This window comes from Astatotilapia calliptera, chromosome 17 (genome assembly GCF_900246225.1).
Source record: "Astatotilapia calliptera chromosome 17, fAstCal1.2, whole genome shotgun sequence".
Taxonomy (NCBI): domain Eukaryota; kingdom Metazoa; phylum Chordata; class Actinopteri; order Cichliformes; family Cichlidae; genus Astatotilapia; species Astatotilapia calliptera.
Genome location: NC_039318.1, coordinates 9774938 through 9783732, shown reverse-complemented (window position 1 = coordinate 9783732; position 8795 = coordinate 9774938).

The following is an 8795-nucleotide window of genomic DNA, read 5'->3' as shown; positions in this document are numbered from 1 at the left end:
GTGGTCAGTACACACAAACAAAACAGTGAAGAAGGCGCAGCAGCGCCTCTTCTTTCTCAGGAGACTGAAAAGATTCGGCATGAGCCCCCGCATCCTCAGGACCTTCTATCACTGTGCCATTGAGAGCATCCTCACTGGATGCATCACCACCTGGTATGGCAACAGCACCGCCTACAACTGCAAAGCTCTCCAGAGAGTAGTGCGGTGCTCTGAACGGATAATTGGAGGTGAGCTTCCCTCCCTCCAAGACATCTACAGGAAGCGGTGCCTGAGGAAAGCGGGGAGGATCATCAAGGACTCCAGTCACCCCAGCCATAAACTGTTCAGACTACTTCCATCAGGAAGGAGGTTCTGCAGCATCCGGTCCCGTACCAGCAGACTGAGAGACAGCTTCTTCCACCAGGCCATCAGACTGCTGAACACTTCATAGACACCTCAGCTTCACTACTGGAACTTTAACATTATGCATGCCACACTGTATATAAATGCCACTTGTTTTGCACATATTCAACTCTGTATATTTTATATATTTTATTATTATTATTATTATTATTTTTTTTTTTTTTACTATTTAATTTGTAAAAATGTGTATACACACACACACACACACACACACACACACACACACACACACACACACACACACACGTAGGAAAATATTTAGTATACACATCCAGAAATGCATACACTATTATATATTGTACATATATTTATTAGTTTCAGGTTGGCCATTCTTGTATTTTGCTCGTTTGTGTTGTTGTGTTTGCACATCTCTGTTGCTTGTGGGGCTCGCACACAAGAATTTCACTCGCATGTGCTGTGCCAGTGTGCCTGCACATGTGATGTGACAATAAAAGTGATTTGATTTGATTTGATTTGATTTGTTGTTCTTCTTGTTTTATAGCTATAAGCCTATGCAATGTATATATTTTCTATTTAACCAAATTACTTTTATTCCTAATAATTTATGGAAGAAGATTTTATGGTTTAGTGTAAGTAACCCAAAACTGTCTTTAACATGTTCCCAAGTAATGTTTTACTGTAATCACATTACACTTTTCAGTAACATGGTCATACAATGTGTTACTGTGCTAAATTCAATAATCACAGTTACAATTGTGCCATTATTTGTGCTGCAAAGGTTCTTCCATTGTCTGCTTGAAGGACATATAAATAGAAAGCATCAAACATGGCTTTTTCTTCCTGTGCACTTGCACTGCCGTCACCTGATGTCAGTTAATGTGGCTGAAGGTATAATGAGATGACAGCCACTGACATCTCCTCAAAGAGAGTAAGCCACAGAAGGTCATTTTTAGGAAAGATGCCTGTTCACAGAGTGCTGTATCAAAGAATATGGAACCTTGACATCAACAATGGCTGCAGTCTGGAGAGGATTGTCAAGAAAAATCCATTCAAGAAGTGGATCTGAGGCCCACCCATGTCAGTGCCACTGAACATAGATGCCACCAGGAAAGGACCTACAACTGTCACAATCCTAAGACCAAGCAACTCCTGAACCAGAGACAACACCTCAGCCCACATAAAAAATTAATATTCTGCAGAAAAATGTTCTCTCTAAGTGTTAAATGGATTAAGGTCGAGCTCATTTTAATACTTTCTATTCTGTTTAATTGGAGTAATATCTGTGTCCCTGAAATCACCTCATATCAGTTCAGTTGGCCTAGATTTATTTAGTTAAATTTATAGAGCAGCTGATTTAAAGTTTCAAGTTTTATTGTCATGTACAGATAAACAGTGTAGCCACATTTTAATTCTTTGGCTCGTGCTCCTCAGTTTTACATGAGCATACTGAAAGTGTGAAGTTATATTAAGAAGAAAATAGCAGTAATAATAATGATAAAAGAGAAAAATAAATAAATATTTAGAGAATTTAAGACAAGTTGTGCAAGACGTGTGCAATGAGCACTTAAGTGGCATCTGTTGATTGAGTCCTGTAATTGTAATGAGTGTGTAATAGTGTGTATGGAATGTCAGCAATTCAAAAGCCTGATGGCTTGTGTGTAGAAACTGTCTCTATGTCTGCTAGTGCAGGGTTTAATGCTCCTGAACTGACTGCCGGATGGCAGGAGTGTGAAAAGTCTGTGGCTGGGATCAAAGAGGATCCGCTGCGTCTTTCTCACACAGTGCTGTCTGTAGAGATCCTGCATGGCTGGTAGTTCGGTCCTGGTGACACGCTGTTCTGATCTTCCCACCCTCTGAAGAGCTTTGCGGTCCAGAACATTACAGCTGCTGTACCAGGTGGTAATGCAGCCAGTCAGAATACTCTCAATGGTGCATCGATAGAAGTTTCAAAATGGGACTGGAACTCAAAACACAGCTTTATTGCTGGCAAAACTTTTTCACAAAAGCAAAACTCAGAACAGAGGTGCTGGAAGACTGGACATAACAAACACACAGCATGTTGAGGATACAACACAACAGAGGGTAAAGGCAAACACAGGGCTTATATACACAGGGGAGTAATCAGGGAATGGGAAACAGGAGGGAGACACAGCTGGGAGAGATTAGGACTAACGAGACAGGGGCAGGTAAAACTGAATACACTGACATAGGACTAGGACTATCAAAATAAAACAGGAAATAAGAAACAAATCACAAAAATGCAAACTCGACACTGAGAGACAGACAGAAAGAATATAACACATAAAACAGAGAAGACAGTGACTTAACGTAAAGAGAACAAAACCAAGAATAACCCTTAATACAAAATCAAACCAGCACAACTCAAACCCCAAACAAATCATAATTTAGAAAAACACCAAAACAGAAACAGAAAAAGCTGGGTCAAGATGAGCCAGAACCGTGACAGCCAGATGGAAATGAAGGAATACAGTGTATAATCTGAGTTTGTTGTGAACTACATGTTTGAAAAACTGTTTGGCGACTTCACTAAGTGGCTTCCTGTTAAAGGCTTTTTACTAGGTACCATGACTTTTAAGCAGACGCGTTATTAAGTACAGTAACTACGTTATTATTATGGTAACGATCACGGTAACTAGTTATTATGCGAAAACCAGGAACGCGTTACTCGTTACTGGGATTTACATTGTTATTCGTTACTTTGTGTGGTGGTTATCGTGGAGCTTCCACAGATTCAATAACATTAGCAAGTGGTGGAGGCCAGCAGGTGGATGAGGGAAAGGGGAGGCAGGAGGGGGAGAGACCCGAGGCGGCCGCAGGTCCAAGTGTCAGGTGAACTGAACTTCAGGTAATAAGTTATGACCTGCAGTCTATCTGGGTCAGTTATAAACCAAGTTTAGGTGGAGTTTATTTTCGTTGTTCTGACTTTTTCGTACTGCGTACTAGCTAGCATAACGGAGTTTCTATACAGTTGGGTGGGTGCTATGTTACTGATGTTGAACTTTATTTTGTTCATAAGGTTAATTATTAGTGTTGCCAACCGTCCCGTAAAAAACGGAATCGTCTCGTATTCAAAGAAAATATTTCGCGTTTCGTATTGAGGTGAAAAGGAACACAGTTTGTTCAGCTACAATGAAAAAGACACAAAGCTGGAGTTATTCTGTGTTCACGCTGCACAGCTGCCTCTTCTCCTCTCATTCTCTCCTCCTCTCTCTCCTGTTTCTACTTCAATCATTAAACTGATCAATGATCAGCTGATCGGCTTTTCTCTCTTGTTTGTTTATCGCCCACTTTGCGCCAGAAAGAGGAAACCAGTCGCGCTAAACAACAGCAGCATGTTTAAGCTTGATCAGCTGTTGTTAGAATTTATTTAATATTAATTTCTAGTATCAGCTGATGTTTGCTGGAGCCACAGCTGTAAACCTGCTGGTCTTGATGTCGGTTTGGATATGTGGTGAGAGGGAAACATGAAGATGAAACCAGGAGATGTCCTTACTGAATCATCAGAGCTGGACAGTTGATGGAGAAACAGGTTTACCTTTTAGGTGACATGAATGAGTTGAAGGGAAGTTATGAACTGTTTCTGAGAGACAAATAACACCAGGATCCTTTTCTAAGTAGCTGACAGCTGGTAACCGTGCAGGGGTGGATCTAGGAAAGTTTTGCCAGGGGGCAGGTAGGGCATTAACAGGGAAAGGTGGGGCACAAAGACATACTTTTCTTTCTTATTCTCATTTAAAATATCTAGCTTTTATTAAATAATTATCTAAATCTTACAACCAAAGTTTTTATCTGACGTAAAATGTATAGAAATCATACATATACCAACAAGACTGTGTACATATGGAAAAGATATATATAAATCTTATAAAGTTTGTATCTGTCTTGTGTGAAACTTGTATGAAAAGCATACAAGAGTAAAAACAGATATAAGATCCCTTGGAAAAATTATATAATGAAACTTGTATGTTTTGGATACTTACTAAAACAATATATCCCCTCGACTACAATTCGGACCTTTCCCAATCAAAAACCTTGGGTTGACTCTACTGTCAGGAGAGCTCTCAAAGCACGGACCACGGCCTACAATATGGGGCTCACATCGGGCGATATGACCAACTATAAAGCAGCTTCTTATGGTTTAAGGAAGACTGTGAAAGCGGCTAAAAGGCGTTACAAGGACAAGGTGGAGTCGCATTTCCAATATGGCGACTCCCGACATATATGGGACGGGCTACGAACAATCACAGATTATAAACCCAGCACTGTGAGATGTACGAAACCGGAATTAGCTGACGAACTCAATGCTTTTTTTGCGCGTTTTGAGGCGCCTCAGTTTCAATCTCAGAGCCCTGCACCCGCCCCCGCTGCTGAACCAGCACCACTGATACTCTCTGAGCATGATGTGAGGAAAGCTCTGAGGGCAACCAACTGCAGGAAGGCAGCGGGACCAGATAGCATACCGGGACGTGTGCTAAGAGTATGTGCAGATCAGCTAACTACAGTTTTCACTAACATCTTCAATGCCTCCCTGGCCCAGCAGGTAGTCCCCACCTGCTTTAAAACATCAGTGATTGTTCCGATCCCTAAGAACACCCGCCCAGCCAGCCTAAATGATTATCGCCCAGTGGCCCTAACATCTGTAGTGATGAAATGTTTTGAGAGGCTCATGAAACCCTTTATTAGTTCTTTCCTCCCTCCCGACTTGGACTCATTGCAGTTTGCATACCGGACAAATAGATCCACTGGAGATGCTGTAGCACAGGTCCTGCACACCACACTGAGCCATCTAGATGAGGGACGTGGGAACTATGTGAGAATGCTGTTTATAGACTACAGCTCAGCGTTCAACACCATAGTGCCCCACATCCTTACGGATAAGCTCCGGGATCTGGGATTCAGCACATCCTTGTGCAGGTGGATTCACAGCTTTTTGACTGCGAGACCACAGTCGGTGAGAATAGGGGATGTGTACTCTCATACCCTTTCACTGAACATAGGGGCCCCCCAGGGATGTGTGCTTAGCCCTCTTCTTTATTCCCTCTACACCGCGGACTGCACGGCCAGATACCCCACTAACTCCATTGTGAAGTTCGCTGACGACACAGTGGTGGTAGGACTCATCTCCGGGAATGACGAGAGGGCCTACCGAAGCGAGGTGGACGGATTAGCAAAGTGGTGTGTGGCAAACCACCTCTCCATGAATATCAGCAAAACAAAGGAGATGGTGATTGAGTTTAGGAGACAGAGAGGCGACAAAACTCACACCCCAATTCAGATCAATGGAAACCCTGTGGAGAAAGTCTCTAATTTTAAATACCTCGGTGTTTATATCAACGAGGACCTTATTTGGAACACACATACGGACTTCCTCATCAGCAAAGGCAGACAGCGCCTCTATCATCTGAGGCGTTTAAAGAGGTTTAAGATCTCCAAGAACATCCAGAGGAGATTCTACACCGGGGTCATTGAGAGCATCCTGTGTAATAACATCACGGTGTGGTACGGGAACTGCACAGTACAGCAACAGAAAGCCCTGCAGAGGGTCGTGCGCACAGCTGAACGCACTATGGGAACATCTTTACCAACACTGCAGGACATCTACGCTGAAAGGTGCAGATCCCGGGCCATCAGGATCACTAACGACTCCAGCCATCCCGCTTACAAACTGTTCAGGCCACTGAGGTCAGGGAAACGCCTCTGTAGCCTGAAAACAAGAACTGAAAGGTTCAGGAGGAGTTTTTACCCACAAACAGTGAGACTCCTCAATCAAAACACAAATCGGACAACATGATGGACAATTCCATACACAGTATGTAATTTTCCTTTGAGTTTTATCCTTATTTTTATTTGTATTTTATCATATACATCTGTATTTATGTAAATACGTACACTATAGCTCTTAACTATTACAGCGTAATATTTTGCACTATATTATACATTTTTATACTTTTATATAGATATTTTTTATTATAAGTTTAGTAAGATGCACAGTCGGGGGGGGAGTACTTTTTAGCCGGAAAAAACATTTCACTGTGTGTTGTACTAGTTATAACTACATGTGACAAATAAATAAAGAATTGAATTGAATTGAATTGAATATATGAAAGTAATGAGAAAGTGGCCACTTTCATGAGTAAATCATATAAGTTTTTACTATTTCTTTTCCATATGGGCACTGTCACAACAGCATTTGTTTTCATTCAAAGGCTTTATGGCTTTAATACCTGGTGGGCCGGTCTGTAGTCAAAATGCCCGATTTTCTGTCCCAGTCCAGCCCTGCAGGTTAATACTGGCAGTGTCACCATGCCAGCTGACTGTATTTCATCATCAGCCAGTGTTGTTCTTTATCAATATTACCAAAGTTTACCATAAGTCAGCATAGAAAGTATTTACTTGCTTTCAGGTTTTATTCAAATGTTAGTCTTTTCAGTTGTTTCCCCACTTTTTTCCTGTTTCAAAATCAAACACCAGTTTTTGAGAAGATTATCTTCTTTTTTTAACAGGCAGATAAAGTTTTACATTGGAACTGGCTAATTTGTCAATTGTTTGTTACAAATGTTTGTATTTTAATATTCAAAAATGCTTTTGCCCAAAACATATGTGCACTATATGTCAGTAAAAATACTATGCAAATATTGCTGTCCTTGAATGCTGAGAAAACACTGACAAAGCACTGATTGTATCTCTTGTACTTTATCAACGCAGTATCTAAAAACTTTGCACCGTAGTGGTTAAAATCTCATTCTAATAAGAGTTAAAAGCGCATTCGGTTATTAGGTTTATAGGATTATTGAATTATGGTTAACGGTTGGTAGAATTTTTTTTTAAACATTATCTGCCAATTACATCTGCCACCCTTCTCCAAATCTGTGCCCCTACCTGGCCCCCCCAACAAAGATTTTCTAGACACGTCACTGCTGGTGAGAGGGAAACATGAAGATGAAACCAGGAGATGTCCTTACTGAATCATCAGAGCTGAACAGGTGATGGAGAAACAGGTTTACCTTTTAGGTGACATGAATGAGTTGAAGGGAAGTTATGAACTGTTTCTGAGAGACAAATAACCCCAGGATCCTTTTTTAGGTAGCTGACAGCTGGTAACTGTGCAGGGGCGGGTCTAGCAAAGTGTTGCCAGGGGGCAGGTAGGTCATTAACAGGGAAAGGGGGGCACAAAGAAATACTTTTCTTTCTTATTCTCATTTAAAATGTCTAGCTTTTGTTGAAAACACGCAGTTCTTTGAATCTTTGGGCTGAAGGAAGGACAATACTCGGTGTATAAATGCTCAATCAACAATCATTTATTTGCATACAATTCAACAATAAGAGCATTACAACGTCCGGACGGGAGAGATGCCTGCAGAGGTTCGACAGCATGTCTCAAAATGGTGACGGGTTGCTCAGCTTTTTATAGTCTCTAGTCAAAACAGTGTACATCACTGTCACAGCAGTGTTTATTTTCATTCAAAGGCTTTATGATTTTTCCTATAATGGTGGGCCGGTCTCTAGTCAAAATGCCCAGGACGATTTTTCGTCCCAGTCCAGCCCTGTATGCAGCTCATCTGCAGTCTGGTGTTGCCTACATCTTCCTATTCAAAAGGCAGAATTTCCGAGTTCTGAGTACAATCGAAAACACCACGACTGCAGTTTTTGTGTTGGATGTAAAAGGCACACATGACGCTGTGACGTAGGCTAGAATCATGGCAGCAGTCAATGACGGTCCAGGCATGGGATTTCTCTCGTGAAAATATGCACATTATCTTTTCCTTTCTATTGGTAGGTGGCACAGTGCACTTGTGGCAAGTAAGCAAGCTAGAAGACTGGCAAAGTTATGGAAGAAACACATTAACAAGAGAATTCTGAGTAAAACCAAAGTTACTTTCCCTAGTAACTAGTTACTTTGAAAGTAACGAGTAACTTGAAGTAACTGAGTTACTTTTGAGAGAAGTAACTAGTAATGTAACTAAGTTACTATTTTAAAGTAACTAACCCAACACTGTTGGTACCATAACGAGCGGCCCAACCTGTTCTATAGCCCCAACTACTGCAGCACCAACCACAACTACTGCAGCACCAACCACAACTACCGCAGCACCAACCACAACTACTGCAGGACCAACCACAACTACTGCAGCACCAACCACAACAACTGCAGCACCAACCACAACTACTGCAGCACCAACCACAACAACTGCAGCACCAACCACAACTACCGCAGCACCAACCACAACAACTGCAGCACCAACCACAACTACTGCAGCACCAACCACAACAACTGCAGCACCAACCACAACTACCGCAGCACCAACCACAACAACTGCAGCACCAACCACAACAACTGCAGCACCAACCACAACAACTGCAGCACCAACCACAACTACCGCAGCACCAACCACAACTACTGCAGCACCAAC